The sequence below is a fragment of the Triturus cristatus genome, chromosome 8, assembly GCF_964204655.1.
Source record: "Triturus cristatus chromosome 8, aTriCri1.1, whole genome shotgun sequence".
In the NCBI taxonomy this organism is placed as follows: Eukaryota; Metazoa; Chordata; class Amphibia; order Caudata; family Salamandridae; genus Triturus; species Triturus cristatus.
In genome coordinates, this window is record NC_140591.1 from 921,752,780 (window position 1) to 921,767,765 (window position 14,986).

The 14,986-nt window shown below is 43.4% G+C and overlaps 1 protein-coding gene across 2 annotated transcripts in view; it reads left to right on the top strand.

The window, feature by feature from the left end:
* CRYBG3 (crystallin beta-gamma domain containing 3) overlaps positions 1-14,986 on the top strand; it is a 1,479,538-nt gene that overhangs the window by 1,153,142 nt on the left and 311,410 nt on the right. The gene's annotated exons all lie outside the window — the stretch shown is intronic.

The window sequence follows — 14,986 nt, forward strand, 5'->3', positions numbered from 1 at the left end:
CGCCGTACCCCCCCCAGCCCCCGCATGTACGCGCCGTACCCCCCCAGCCCCTGCATGTACGCGCCGTACCCCCCCAGCCCCCGCATGTACGCGCCGTACCCCCCCCAGCCCCCGCATGTATGTGCCGTACCCCCCCCCCAGCCCCCGCATGTACGCGCCGTACCCCCCCAGCCCCCGCATGTACGCGCCGTACCCCCCCAGCCCCCGCATGTACGCGCCGTACACCCCCCCAGCCCCCGCATGTACGCGCCGTACCCCCACCCGTGTATGTACATCCGAGTACGTGTCGAACTGTACGTGTCGAACCCCCCCGTGTATGTACACCCGTGTACGTTCGAGTCGTACCCCCACCCGTGTACATACACGGGTGGGGGTATGACTCGAACGTACACGGGTGTACATACACGGGGGGGTTCGACACGTACAGTTCGACACGTACTCGGGTATACATACACGGGGGGGTTCGACACGTACAGTTCGACACGTACTCGGGTGTACATACACGGGGGGGTTCGACACGTACAGTTCGACACGTACTCGGGTGTACATACACGGGGGGTACGGCGCGTACATGCGGGGGCGGGGGGGGGTACGGCATGTACCGGGCACCTGTTTGGACGTCTCCATGGTTGCTATAGGAGTTCGGTGCGGACGGTCTTTTCACCATACGGTTGTACATTCGGACGCCCGGGATGGATCGTGATTCCCCGGTCGGACTTCGCTTTTCACGTTTGTACGGTAAATCGTCCGAGGACGTGTCGGACACTTTTTCCGACCCGAGGATGTGTGGGGAATTGTTCCCAATGCGACTCGTATGGGCTTTTTACCATGCGAATCGTGATTGCCAGTTTGTACGGCACTTGTACGATTCGTACGGTAAAAAGACCGGATTCGAGTCGTACGGGGAATTATTTTACCGGATCGTAATCGGCACCAAAATGTGGGAAGGATCACGGTATTCACGCTAAGCCAGCGCAAGGACAGCATGGATAGCGACCAGCTTCCCCAGCAGTAGAAACTGATATAATTGCTTGGGCAAGTATAATGAAAAAGAAGGGTGTACCTGACTCTGTATTCTTATTGTCTTGTGCCTCTCGGGACACAACAATGGGCAATGAAAGCCAATCTGACGAACTGCTGATTTAAACTGGACACTAGCAATGGCACTGTTTTATTTCTTTATTTTTTTTAGTCCTCATTCAGCAATATTTGGGATTTGGAGGTGTCGGGGGGGCCCGCTGGCACTTCTGTTCTATCTATTGAGATCTCTCCTGGGTAAACACATTGTATGCGTGGAGAGTTGCCTTTTTCCCTTTTCTTTCGGGCTCCTTTTTGTCCAGTTCTAGTGCAAATCGAATCTGGGTGGAGCTAGTCACTCTGACTATTCCTTCAAGTTCCCACTTTTTTTATTTTATTTAAGAAGTTTTATATAGCGCTGGCCTGACCCGAGGGTATCGGTGCGCTTTACATCAGATACAAGGCAGATAATCACATAAAACAATAATATGGAAGGTTGGCGGCGGAGAGTTCTGCTTCTCTTGCTGGCATAGAGCCTGTTTCCGGACTCCGACTGCTCCTATCAGTTCCCTAGGGAGCGGTCGAGGAACAAGGTTTTGAGTTGACTCTTGAATTTTACAAAGGAGGGGATGGTTCTGATGTGAGGGGGAATGGAGTTCCAGATTTTGGGCGCACTCCTGGCGAAGGATCGAGCCGCAGTTTTTTGTTTTAGAGTTTTCAGCAGGATGAGTAGAAGAGAGTTCGAGCTTCTGAGGTTCCTGGCCTGACTTCAGAGCTTTATTGCATTGCCTAATCATTTGACATTGCCATGTATGTCCCCTTCTTTAACTAGGTTGGTTGTACTTTTCCCAAATGCTTTAGAATTTATGTCTTTTACCCATATTCCCACTTCTATCTAGTTTGCTTAGACTTTGTACTGAGGCCAGCCATTCACTATGTGTTGGAGGTATATTTTTCACCCATTTAATACATATTTCTCTTCTTGCTAAAAGTCTCAATATGAAGAGAATATTCTCTTGATCTTTACTCAGTTTATAGTTATTTGGATTATGTTGACTTACCACAAAGATGACAAGGTAAATTCTCACATCCACCTGTTGGCCAACAACTTGAATAAGGTCTTACCCATCTCTCTCCAAAATTCCTTTAATTGGGGCACTGCCAAAACATGTGGAGGTCATCTGCGCCAACTTCCCCACACTCGGGGCAGCTTCTGGTTTTTTGGCTGCTGATCTTTGATAACCACTTTGGCATCCAGTATGCTCTGTGAGTAGTGAATAAATGATTTTTTCTCAGAGGAGCAGACTTCACAATTCGCCAACCAGTAGCCGTTGATACTTGCCATTCATGTTGGATATCCAGACCCGGCAGTCCTCTCCCCCAAATCTCGTCCGGAGTTTTATAGTCTTCTTTCCCTTCTTGAATTAGGGCCCAGTACCAGTTTTTTTTTGTTAATCTTATTTCCCTGCAACATTTCCTCTATATATTCCCATTTCCAGTTTTGTTATCTTTACGGCTCTTGACCCAGCTGGTAAGTTGGTAGTACTTGAACCTTAAAAGTGTTCCTTACGTCAGCTCACTTAGGACTGCCCATTCTACAGTTGTGTTTTGGTCTATTAGCTGGCCCCATTTTATGATATTCTTTTCTCTCAATGGATTCGCTAGCCTGTCTCTGAGGCATTCTGGGGTCCTGGGGGAGTCCCAAATTGGTGCGAACTTGCAGTAATAAGGGATTTGCAGTGATCTTCTCATTTGTTACCAAAGACTTGCTGCAGACATAAGGGTCTTCAGTTTTACCTTCTTGAAATACTTGGGGAGACCAAATTTGTACAAGTAGTGACTTCCTTCCTTATTGACTAGAGCCTGCAGATAAATGGGGTATGAGTCCAAAATATCCAATAATTTCCTAATATTTTTAAATTGAAAAGCCCTGCAGTATTCCAAAATGTCCGGGCATGCGATACCTCCTTGTCCCTTGGTCCTTCTTAACTTCCTCCACGCAATTCTTGCCCCTTTGGCAGCCCAGATGAAGCTGTTAAGTTCTCCCTGTAGTTTTTTTTATCTGGTCTACTTTAAATTCCAGCTGGATAGTACTGAACAAGTATGTGAACTTTGGGAGTATCACCATTTTCATTATATTTGATCTCCCCATAAATGTCAGCGGTAAGCCTCCCCATACTTACAGTAGTTTCCTCACTTCTTTATGTACCCTGTCAAAGTTAACACTCGCTATTTCTTCTATGTTTGTTGTAAGATTTATCCCGAAGTACTTAATTTTTTCCTTCACCATTGGGTTCTGGGAGTCGTTGTTCCATTCTAGGATCTCAGACTTCGATTGATTTACTAGATATCCAGAGACACTCCCAAATTGTTGTAAGATATATCCGATTTTTGGGAGTGAGGCCATTAGGTTACTGGTGAACACCATCAGGTCATCTGCAAATAATGCTACCTTCTTTTTCCAGCCCTGGTATATGAATGGTATTATGTACTTTTCCTTCTTTAGTAGGCATGCGAAGGGCTCGATATAAAGATTAAAAAGGAGTGGGGATAGAGGGCAACCCTGTCTTGTGCCCCTATTTATTGTTATCTTTTCCGTTAAAGTGTCATTCACTAGAACCTTAGCTGAAGGCCCTTTGTAGATCTGCTTGATGGCGCTTTGAAAGGTATCTCCAAGGTTGAATTTTTCGAGTGTTGCATTTAAAAATGGCCAGCTAACCCTATCGAACGTTTTTGCGGTGTCGAGGGTAATGATTGACAGGGGGTCTGAGTGTTTAATTGCTACATCTATAACACTTATGAGCTCGTACGTTGAGTTCCTTTATTTGCCTTACTTTAATAAAAACTTTTTGGTCAGAATGTACTACAGAACCTGCTACTTCGCCTAGTCTTTTTGATAGTATTTGTGTATAAATCTTATAGTCCCCGTTTAGCAGTGAGACCGGTCTGTAAGACTCACATTTAGTAGGGTCCTTCCCTGGTTTTAAAAGGATGTTAATAATCGTGTCATTCCAGGAAGGTGGGAGATCTCCTTTCTTTATGAAAACCTCGTTCAGGAGTTCTGTCAGGGGCGTAGCCAATATTTCCCATAGGTTGATGTACAGCTCGTTTGGGGGCGCATCCGGACCGGCTGCCTTGCCTTTGTTTAGCCTCTTCATGGCTTCTAAAACTTCCTCTCTAGAAATCTCTTGATTGAGCTCCCTTCTTTGTTCTTTAGTTGCGGTGGGTATCAGTATCTCATCCAATACTGAGTTTATCTGCTCCGTTGTAGTTAGTTTCTTCTGTATACAGTTTGTCAAAGAATTTTTCAAACTCTCTTCTAACCTCAGTATCTTCTGTAATAAACTGCTAATCTTCCTTTTGTATTTTAGTGACCCTGTTGCGTGTTAAGTCCGTTTGCAGCTTCCATGGTAATAGTTTTCCGCATCCTTCGCCATATTCGTGATGCGAAAGCTTGCTAGCCTCCCATCTGTCCCTGACAATTGTTTCTAAGGTATCTATCGATTCCTCCTTTTTCAGTTTTCTCTTCTCTACAATATCACCTCTCTCCTGCGCTGTTATGTTTTTGCCTAGCTCCACTTCAAGATTTGCTATTTCTTTTTCCAGCTCCCTGATACATGTCTTCTTGTTTTTGTTTTTATATGCTGTTAGAGTAATTATCCTTCCCCTGATAAAGGCCTTGTACGCTTCCCAGGCAATTTGGTTTGTGGTCCCTTCTTTGTTTAGCTGGAAGAATACCTCAGTTTCTTTTGTTAATGCTTCTATCTGTGCTGTATCTAGAAAAATAACTCTATCTACTGTCCATCTTGGGCAGAGTGACGTAGTCTTTAGAGTGAGGTGCAGCATCACTGCCGAGTGGTCTGATAGATGCGCTGGTGAATGCTCTACATTTTTTGTGTAATTTAAAAGGCTTCTATCAATCAAAAAATAATCAATCCTGGATTAGTACCCCAGTCTTTTGTTTAGCAGCATAAACGTATGCGTCTTATCCCCTTTTTCCTTCCATATATCCATAATCTCTAGGTCTTTAATGCACAGACTCACCAACTCCCTCATCTTTGGTAGATTGGGGCAGTTTTGTGCAGGAAAGCTATCCTCTTTGGGATCTAATATTATGTTAAAATCCCCCCCCCCCATTATTATTGGTGATTGTGCAGTAAGGAGTTGGGAATATAGGCTCAGTATCATCCATATTAGGGCTAAAATATCCCACTATTGTATAAGGGCTGTTTTGTATCCTGGTTTTCACTATTACCAATCTTCCTTTCCTATCTACCTCAGCAGATTCAATCCTTGCTTTTAGTGTTTTTTTTTTAATAGGATTGCTACACCTTTCGCATTGCACTCCTGGTTTGTGCAGACATATATGTCCACCCATTTCTGTTTTTTAAGGATTCTTCTCCATTCTTCCGTCACCAAATGCGTCTCTTGTAGTATCATTATCTCACAGTCTACAATCTTCTAATATTCCAGGATTTTTACCCTTTGTTTCCTTATCCTAAGACCATTTACGTTCCATGACATGATGTTTACTGCCAATCAGTTGTTTTCTTTGGTTCCGTTAAGTTAAATTTGGTTGAAAATTGCATATCCTTTGTGTCTCCTATGGGATTTTCTGGGCCCCTTTCTCCCTTATATTGCTTAAATTGGGACTTTTTCCCCCCTTTTTCCCCATTATGCTCCCCACCTAGTGCGCTTTTGTTTCTAAGTGTTTCTCTTGACTCCCGCCCCCTCCCTGTAGAAGCCTCCTCTTTTCTTCTTTTGTATGCCTTTTTGAGCTCCTTACCCTCATGGTGCTTTATTTTCTTGCATTCTATTCCATTTAACACATGTTCCTTTTGTTGCGCTTTAATGCGTTGTATAAAGCACTCCACCTCCTTGAGGTCCCTTATATTATGCATTTTGTTTTCCCACATTATTCTCAGTGAGGCCGGAAAACGCATCTGCACTGTTGCCCCTAGCGCTCTTAGTTGCATAAGCTGCCCCAGTTCTCATTGCCTATCTTGTGGTGATTTCGAGATGTCGGATCTAATTCTACAAGACCTGTCATTTTTTGTAAAGGATCCTACCTTCAGGCCCTCGCTTAGGATCCTCTCTTTTAGTGTATACGTTTTGAAGTTGACCCGGATTTTCCTTGGGTTTTTCCTTTCCCAAATGGGTCTCGGTGGATTTTTTGGATGTCTCCTGAAAGGTCTGCCGTCTTTGTCCAGGGGATTATATCTTCCAGTAACTTGATTATGAAGTTTTTGATATCTTCCCCTTCCAGGCCTTCTAGATCATTGAGGATTCTGAGATTGTTCTTCCTGGCTTGATTTTCCAGAGACTCCATTTTGTCCCTGATCTCGTTTTCTTTAGCCTTTAGTAGGTCAATTTCTTTTTTGTTTGTCTCGACTTTCTTGTTCAGCACCTCTACTTCTAGTTCCACCGATGTCACCCTATCAATAAGCCTGTTTATCTTTTGATCTAACACTTTGCATGCTTCCTGTATTTTTACTTGATTTTTCTCTGAGGTTGCGAAGTTAGACCTCATCTCTTTCATCATCGTCTCCATCATTATTTCCATGCTGGTTGCTTGCGCATGGCTCTGTTGGTTCTTGGTTTTGTCTGTGTGCTGGGCTGTGCTGTACCCTCCTTCTCTGTCTGCGTTTCCTTGGTCAGTTCCGTAGCTGGTTCCAGCTGGCTACTGTCATTAATACACTGAACCTGTTGCCTTCCATTTTTGCTGTATCAGCTTCGTCCTCACTAATATTCTCCTTCTAGCCCGTTTCCAGATCTGTGTTAGTAACTTTCTGTTTCTCTTGAACTTTAAAAAAGGACCTTAATGAAGGCGTTATTTTCTGTTTATTGCTTAAGCCCGGTGTTTTTAATTTAGCTTGCTCTGGACAGTGGGGGCTGTAGCTTCCCTGCTGCAGGAGTCTTTTTTTTTTTACTTTTTGAGGTTACGGTGTCTATGCTCAGTCTCTCCTTTAAAAGGATTTGTGGTTCCTTGGCTAGCAACTGCCTAATCCTCAAACAGTAAACACCTTCCCCCTTTTTTATTTGCCCTATATCTAGTGAAGGTTGTGTAGGGTGGGGGGAGCTGCTGTGTCTTTTGAGCTCCTGCCCTCTTCAGCACTTCTTTCCTCAGCCGCCCCTCTGGCGTGCGGTAGGTAGTTTGGCGCCTCCAAGTTGTTAGTATATTCAGCTCCCCGACCTCCCCTCACAGTGTAGCAAGACCCTCTCCCCTCTCACTCACCCTATCATGTTGATCCTGGGCTCCTGCTATCTCCTGATGACTCCAGGCACACTTCCCACTGGTACTCCTTCCTCGGCGCTGAGATTACTGCAAAAATCCTGCCTCCCTTCTGGTGAGACTGATGCTTTACCTCGGAACGGCACTCTCGCGGCTGCCCTCCTGTTGTTTCAGCACGCCGTGGCTGCTTTTGCCCACACACTGCTAAATGCGATCGCGCGGCTCCTCCTCGGGCTCCAGTTTCACCCTTCCGCGTTGTTGTATTCCGTACGTCTATCTTCTGTTTCCCTTTCCTGACGCCCATGGCTTCAGCGGGATTCCACGGGCTTCGGGAGGACTTGTAAGGATTCCGCGTCTCACTGGTAGACGCTGAGGTAGGATTCCGGTTTTCCTCACCTTTGTTTTGAAGCTTAATATTTCCTTGTTTTGGCGGAGAGTGGAGTGTAAAGTGCTTAGTTTTGTTACGCACTCGTAGTGATCCGCTTCATTTGATTTAAATGCGCATTTCCTTGTGTATATTTACCGGAGGGCTCGGAGCTCCCGACCGGACTCCTTAGTCAGCCGCCATCTTCTCCGCCCCCAGTCAATGGATTTTTAGCAACGTCACTGTAAAGGAGACCCGGTTAGAGCAGTCAGTAGACTACAAGAAGGCTGCACTCTCATTCACGAGAGTCCTATTAAGTGTATTGAACAGACCACCACAGCACACCATGCTTAAAAATATCTTTAATATGAGGAGTTTGGTGGCTGAGGGTCAGCCATCAGCCTAAATTAGATTACTTCTCGGGAATCTAGTCTCTAGTGTGCATGGGACCCCTGCTTAGCAGGCTACATCCCAATGCACCGCTCAAATAACAAATTGCATTTAAGTGCAGCTCCATCAAGCCCAAGATAGACATCAGCAGGTCAGGGTGGGTTGTTGCGAGAGAAAGTAGCAAAGAGCAGAGGCCGGTATAAGAAATACTGAGATGCCTGGCACAAGATCCCGGGGGCTGCAACTACAAGTTCAGATGAGTAAATTATCCTAAAGATAGCGCCAGCGGTCTTAAAATCAGGAGAAGGATGCACAAGGCATCGAAACCGCCTTAGCAAAGACATCATTGAGCATACCCAACACCCACAATGATAAACAAGTATGTGAAAACCCTATAAGAGAATGCCATCAAACTAAGTTGCCATCACAGAAGCAAAATGTGAAGTTTTAGAGATCATTCCAGCATATCGGGGGAAAAAAAACTGAAAAGCAGTGGCCATTTTGAATTGGACCAAAGTTGAAGAAACTTAGGTGCCTATTCACCAAGGAAATGTACCTATGAATAAATCTACACATGTAAATTTACTCTTACAGTTTGGATTCAATTTACTACTTTTCTGAAGGTAAATTTATTCCAATGTAGACTTTTTTTTTTTTTAAACATATTTTTATTGCTTTTCTTAACATTACAATTGTCGTACACAGTTGTTTGTACCATATAATTCCAAAGGGTAGACTTGCATGACGACCATCTATTGAAACTGCAGGTTGGAGCCAAATGTAATTGTGATAAGTTACTAATTGTAGATCTTCACAGAAAGGCAGAGATCTCTGTCACTATAGTGGAAATCTCCTTATGGGAACGCCTAGGGGAAAAGATGAAAACCTATTATATATTTTTTAAATATTTCATTAATTTTATTCTAAAATATAAATGTAAAATACATTTTAATAATTATTTTGCCCTAGAAATGAAAAAATTATTACAGCAAATTGCTTCTTCAAAATAAATATTTACAAAATAATATATTAATTTTAGAAATATTAATTTTAAACAAAATGAAATAACAACATCCTACCTGGCAATTTTAATTAATATTTCGTAAATTTAAGTAAGACTAATTTTTTAAAAATGTTTTACTATTATTTTTTATTTCAGAGTTTTATATAGTGCGAACTTGACCCGAAGGTATCGGGTATCAGAGCGCTTTACATAGCACCAGTTGCGTTACATGCGGACACATTCACTTTTGTTAGGCACGGCGAGATTTAGTGACTTTCCCAGAATCACAGGATGATCAGCGTCATTGCCGAGACTCAAACCCAGTTCCCCAGATTCAAGGTCGACCGCCCTAGCTGTATATATTCATATATTACATAGTAACCATACAACTGTATAGTTCTGGTTAGGTGTTAGTTTCCATAGGAAGAGCGTTTTTTCTTTTTCAAATAACTTGGGGGCCATTTGACGGATCTTCACGAAATTTTCCCCAAAAAAGTTCATGCACTTCTGCTCCTTCCTTGAAGGTTTTGGGAGGATGCATCAAAAGGATCAAGAAACAGGGGGTTTCCAAAGCCTGTTTTTTCTATGCAGTTTCCCATAAGCAATTTTAAATAGCACTACAGGAAAAATGCTGTACAAAATTGTGCAGAAAGCTGCATCTTTACTCAGAAACCTTGATTTTTTTTGATTTGGTGTAAATCTGTCCAGACATTTTTCAGAAATGAAGGTTAACAAAATAGAGATATTTGGATGGTTGGTCCTTCAAGACTTCAAGTGAAATTAAAAAAAATGTTTGTTCTGAACAGAATTAGGCCGGACATGAGCGGTCCCATGGAAACGAGCAATCTAATTGGCTGGCTGCAACCCCAACAGAGATGCAGCGACCACCATTAAATAACACAGCAGTTATGAGGCGGTCCTAGAAGGACCACTCTCCCGCAAGCGTGGAAAAAATGTTAAAAACCAATTTCCGCAATTGGGTCCCGCAGTACTAATTGGGGAGCCAGCTCAGACCCCTTGTGGTCCTGCAGGACTCTTACAGGAGCGCACGGGGGGGGTCCATGCTGGCTCCTGTGGTACTTCTGCTAAATTAGTGGGAAAAGTTAAAAGAAATCACAAGCAGCATTAGATGATCACGCCCTTTCCATGCACATTATTTGCCTTGGACAGAAGTCTTCACAGAGAGCCCAGTCCCTCCAGATACTCATGCCTTATTAGGTGGCCAGGCCTCTACTACACACACCCTTCACCTTGTGCTGAAGACTCCACAGAGAGCCCACTCCCTCCAGACACCAAGGCCCCATTAGGTGGTCATGCCCCTACTAAGCACAACCTCGACTTGTACAGCTGTCTTCACAGACAGCCCACTCCCTCCAGACTTCCAAGCCCCATTAGGTGGCCATGCCCTACGATGCACACCCTGTGCTGTATACAAAAGTCTTCACAGAGAACTCACTCCCTCCAGACACTCAAGACCCATTAGGTGACCATTCCCCTATCACACACACACACATACCCTTACCCTTTAACTTGTACAGATGTCTTCAACGAGAGCCCACTCCCTTCAGATACCCAAACCTCATTAGGTGGCCATACCCCTTCTACACTCACCCTTCACCTTGTACCAAAGTCTTCACAGAGAGCCCACCCCCTCCACACACTCAAGCCCCATTATGTTGAGAAGCCCTTCCTACAAACACACTTTGCTCCTTGTACAGGTTATCATAGAGAGTCTGCTTCTCTCCAGACACCCAAGTCTCATTAGGTGATGATCACCCTGCTACAAACCCACTCCATCTAGACACCCATGCCCCATTAGGTGGTAAAGCCCCTGCTATGAACACACTGCGTCCAGACAGCCAAGCTCCATTAATTGGCCAAGCCCCTACTAGGTACACCCTTTACCTTGTACAGACATCTTCACAGAGAACTGACTTCCTCCAGACAGCCAAGCCCTATTAAGTGGCCAAGCAATTATTAAGCACACCCTTTGCCTTGCACCAAAGTCTTCATGAGGAGCCCACTCCCTGCACACACCCAAGCCCCATTATGTGATGTAATTGAACATGTCATCAGTGATGTAATATGCAAGGTCATAAGCAGTGCATGGTGGTGGCACAAGCAATAGTTCACTCATTGATTTACAACTAGCAAATGTCAGTGTTTTATTTAGTTTAAAATGTCACACTATAACTGTCATTGTCCTCTAATTATAACAGTTCCTTTAACCTTTGTTCTTTTCAGTGAATTTCTAGAGTTTGGTTTTATGTAAGTTATGGTATCTTTTATACCTAACTAAACTTTCACTCAAACCTTTTCAGTAAATATTTGTGTGTGTATGTGTAAATGTATGTATGTATGTATGTATATATATATATATATGTGTATATGTATATATATATATATATATATATATATATATATATATATATATATATATAACCAACGCCTCCTCCAAAGTAGGAAAAAGCACGGCACACTCCGGGGTCAAAGGTATGGGCTTTATAAAAATTCATATATATATATATATATATATATATATATATATATATATATTACCTACTGGCGGTCGCCAGTAGGTAGTTATAGTTAGGACCACGTTTCCATAGGAAATCCGCAACATTCTATTTTGAATAACTTTGGCGCCGGTCGACGAATCCTCGCGAATTTTTCAAAATAGGTGGGGCGCTACGCTCCGCTCCTACCCTGAAAGTCTCGGGGGGATTCGTCAAGCGGGGGCTGAGATAAAAGGGGGGTCCCAAAACACGTTTTTCCCATGCATTTTTCCATAGGACCTTTAGACAGGGCTACAGCCCGAACGGCTGAACAGAATTACTAGAAATTTGGCAGAGAGGTAGTCCTCAGGTCAAGGAAGTGCCTTTTGTAGGTTTGGTGTAAATCTGTTCAGTAGATTCAGAGAAAATAGCCTTTAAATCAATATATATATCTGAGCCAGCTTACGGTGCGCTTACCGTGCGCTTACGGTAAGCTTACCGTACGCGTACGGTGCCGTGCGCGAGCGCGATTCTGATTGGCTCTTAGATCTAAGTAAACATTCGAATCGGCCGAAACCAGGAAGCGGCGGCCGCCATTTTCTCTCTCGCACTGAGAGTGATTTATAAAATATAAAGCCCAAAAACATGTAAAGGGGCTGTTTAGACAGCTCCCACACACATAGCCATGTTGAGGGAGTCCCCAAAGATCCCCCAAGGCCAAAAACGGAATTTTTATTTTTTCGGTAATTTCGCCGATTACGCTTACCGTACGCGTACGGTAAAAAATTAAACAAAAAAAAAAAATTATCCACACTCTCTTCACCCCGTGTGCAATTGGTGCCCGAAGGGCCCCATTTGTGCATGGCTTATAACACCTGAGATAAACTAAAATATTTTTAAAAAAAAAATAATAAAAAAAAAAATGATCCACACTCTCTCCACCCCGTGTGCAAATGGTGCCCGAAGGGCACCATTTGTGCATGGCTTATAAAATATACAAAAAATTAAAATATTACCTTTCAAAACGAAGTGCATCGTATGTCCTCCATGTGCGCACGGTGCGCGAAGCGCATCGTGCGTACATGGCCCATCTAGCGTAACGTGGGCACGCGGTGCGCGTAGCGCACCGCGTGCCCACCGTGCGTGCACGGCACTAACTGCGTAAAGTGGGCGCGCGGTGCGCGAAGCGCACCGCGTGCGCACCGTGCGCGCACGGAACGAACTGCGTTAAGTGGGCGCGCACGCCGCGAATGGCGTAAAGTAACTTAGCATTTAAAAAACCGTACAAATTCACTGAAAAAACCATAGGTTTCACACACGTTATAGTTAGGAATTAGCATTTAAAAAACCTTGCAAATTCACTGAAAAAACCATAGGTTTCACACATGTTATAGTTAGCGGAAATTTTACTGATAAAAAACCAATGAAATTCCCCCGTTATAGTTAGTGCAGGCAACTATAACTCACGCGACCGCAATCTTCTGCTGATGACATATGTGTCTTTATGAAAAAAAAATATTTGTAATATATGTATAGCTAAAAATGTATGGAAGAAGACATGGGCAAATAAGTGTCTAAATACAGTATTAGCATCAGCAGAGGATTGCGGTCGCGTGAGTTATAGTTGCCTGCACTAACTATAACGGGGGAATTTCATTGGTTTTTTTATCAGTAAAATTTCCGCTAACTATAACATGTGTGAAACCTATGGTTTTTTCAGTGAATATATATATTACCTACTGGCGGTCGCCAGTAGGTAGTTATAGTTAGGACCACGTTTCCATAGGAAAACCTCAACATTCTATTTTGAATAACTTTGGCGCCGGTCGACGAATTCTCGCGAATTTCTCAAAATAGGTGGGGCGCTACGCTCCGCTCCTACCCTGAAAGTCTCGGGGGGATCCGTCAAGCGGGGGCTGAGATAAAAGGGGGGTCCCAAAACGCGTTTTTCCCATGCATTTTTCCATAGGACCTTTAGAACGAGCTACAGCCCGAACGGCTGAACAGAATTACTCAAAATTTGGCAGAGAGGTAGTCCCTAGGTCAAGGAAGTGCCTTTTGTAGGTTTGGTGTAAATCTGTTCAGTAGATTCTGAGAAAATAGCCTTTAAATCAATATATATATCTGAGCCCGCTTACGGTACGCTTACCGTACGCTTACGGTAAGCGTACGGTGGCGTGCGCGAGCGCGATTCTGATTGGCTCTTAGATCTTAGTAAACATTCGAATCGGCCGAAACCAGGAAGCGGCGGCCGCCATTTTGTCTCTCGCACTGAGTGTTGTTTATCAAACATGATGGCCAAAAACATGTTACGGGGCTGTTTTGACAACTCCCTCCCACATAGTCATGTTGAGGGAGTCCACAAACATCCCCCAAGAGCAAAAACGGTTTTATTTTTTTTTCGGCAAATTCGCGGGGTACGCTTACCGTACGCTTACCGTAAGCGTACGGTAAAAAAATAAAAATAAAAAAAACACTATCCACACTTACCCCACCCCCTGTGCTTTTGGTGGCCGAAGGCCACCAAATGTACAGGGCTTATTAATAGGTAAAAAAAACTAAATTTTGGCAACATGAAATTATAAAATTGAAATAAAAAAAACACTATCCACATTGACCCCACCCCCTGTGCTTTTGGTGGCCGAAGGCCACCAAATGTACAGGGCTTATTAAAGTTGATAAAAACCGTGCACGGAACGAACTGCGTTAAGTGGGCGCGCACGCCTCGAATGGCGTAAAGTAACTTAGCATTTAAAAAACCGTACAAATTCACTGAAAAAACCATAGGTTTCACACACGTTATAGTTAGGAATTAGCATTTAAAAAACCTTGCAAATTCACTGAAAAAACCATAGGTTTCACACATGTTATAGTTAGCGGAAATTTTACTGATAAAAAACCAGTGAAATTCCCCCGTTATAGTTAGTGCAGGCAACTATAACTCACGCGACCGCAATCTTCTGCTGATGACATATGTGTCTTTATGAAAAAAAAATATTTGTAATATATGTATAGCTAAAAATGTATGGAAGAAGACATGGGCATATAAGTGTCTAAATACAGTATTAGCATCAGCAGAGGATTGCGGTCGCGTGAGTTATAGTTGCCTGCACTAACTATAACGGGGGAATTTCACTGGTTTTTTATCAGTAAAATTTCCGCTAACTATAACATGTGTGAAACCTATGGTTTTTTCAGTGAATTTGCAAGGTTTTTTAAATGCTAATTCCTAACTATAACGTGTGTGAAACCTATGGTTTTTTCAGTGAATATATATATATATATATATATTATCTACTGGCGGTCGCCAGTAGATAGTTATAGTTGGGACCCTGTTTCCATAGGAAATCCGCAACATTCTATTTGGAATAACTTTGGCGCCGGTCGATGAATCCTCGCGAAATTTTCAAAATAGGTGGGGCGCTACGCTCCGCTCCTACCCTGAAAGTCTCGGGAGGATTCGTCAAGCGGGGGCTGAGAAAAAA